The sequence below is a fragment of the Andrographis paniculata genome, unplaced genomic scaffold, assembly GCF_009805555.1.
Source record: "Andrographis paniculata isolate CXL003 unplaced genomic scaffold, ASM980555v1 Contig61END, whole genome shotgun sequence".
Lineage (NCBI taxonomy): Eukaryota > Viridiplantae > Streptophyta > Magnoliopsida > Lamiales > Acanthaceae > Andrographis > Andrographis paniculata.
The window spans coordinates 1292159-1294066 of NW_026137597.1; positions in this window are offsets into that span (position 1 = coordinate 1292159).

The following is a 1908-nucleotide window of genomic DNA, read 5'->3' on the forward strand; positions in this document are numbered from 1 at the left end:
ATTGTTTTGATTTTTGGATTTAACAGCTTTGGTTTAAAAATATAATTATGTTTTTCGATTTGAATCGTTAATTATGAACTAATTTTTATTTTAAATTTTACTCTCTTTGTCCTGTACAATTAGTGGAATTTTTCGGGGACAAAATTTAAAAAATATTATATTAAATAGTTAATTAGTTTGATTAATTTGTATAGTATTTATAATGCATTATTATTTTTATTTAAAATAGAAATCAATTTTTCTTTTTACTTTTTTATGAATATTTTATATTTTCAAAATAATTTCAAAAAAAATTATTATCCGGTAAAAATATTAAATTAATTTTATAATCTAAATATAATTAAATAATAAAAACAAGATGTGAATATAAAATTTTTAATTTAAAAAATAATGAAGTGGATTAAGTAATTAAATTGTTCAAGATATTTCTATTCCATGTCTTTTCGCTATTTGGTCACAACTAAATATTTTCGTGATTAATTTAAGTTGCGGTATAAGTAACAAAAATAATTTCAATATTTTAAGTTGTTACAACTATTGACACGAATAATTTCTATAACTTTTAAAGTCATGACATAAGTAACAAAAATATCCGCAATCTCTTTATTTTTTTTAATAAAACCATTTTACAAAAGTACTAAAAAAAACTACATAAAACTACATAAAATTTAATTTTTTTATTAAAAGAAAAAAAAAAACAAAGGCAAAACATTTAAATCAATAAAATTACATAAAAATATTATTTTTACACTATAAAATAGTAATAAATTGAAGAGACAAATTAATAAAAAATCATCATTTTCTTATTTTTTTACATATACATATTACTCCTTCCGCGTCAATAGAGCCATATGGGATTGACGCGGAAATTAAGAAATAATAGTATTATATTAATAGTAGATATAAAAGTGTTTTTAAAAGACCAAAAATACCCTTATTTAATGTAATTGTTGTGAAAAAATTGGAATAATTGTAAAAAAATGGGGAGCTAGTTATCAAAAATAAAATTGATCTATTGTTTTGAGACGGATAAAAATGACAAAATAAGATTATTATTTTAGAACGAAAAGAATATTATTTTGGAAGATGGGGACAACTGCGCCTAACCCCATGCGCGGAAGGAACTATACGTATATACCTGCGAAGGAACTATACCTACATCCTATCCTATCCTTTTAATACGAGTATTGATCGGTATATATACATATATATATATATACGGTTCAGTTACCCTACTTCCAATTAATTGTAAATTTTATGTACCGACCAATACCTTTCGACATGTGTATTTAATTTTTTTATTTTAAAAATTACACATGTCAAGTGGTGATTGGTCGGTACATTAGGGGTATAATTCAGTAGGGGCCTAACTAAACCCGTGTATATATATAGGATATTTGACTTAGTTTTCTTGTACTCCCTCCGTCCTGGCAAGGATGAACCATTTGGTTAAGAACACTGTATTTTAAGTTGTGTAAATTAGTAAGTTATTAATAATGTTATGATATTAGTTTATTAATTTTTTATATGAGTAGTGTTGTAGGTATTTTAAGTATTTTTAGGATTATTACAAAAAAATATATGCTGGATATCATTTTGTAGATAATAAAATTTTATATAATACAAATAAATAAAAAAAATATATTTATTTATTTATAATTAACTTAAAACTAATTTTATAAAAAATGAAAACTTTTCAATATATATATATATGCAAATATTTGTTTATCGAAAAGAGATAGAAATAAAGGAGTTTTGAGTGGGCCTACGTGTAAGAAGTTAGAAATATAATTAAATTGATTTATATTTGTTAGTATGTTTAAGATAAATAAATTTATTTAAAATATAAATTGATCATCTTTTATAGGATGGACAAAAAACAGAGGTTATATATGGCGGAATGGAAAA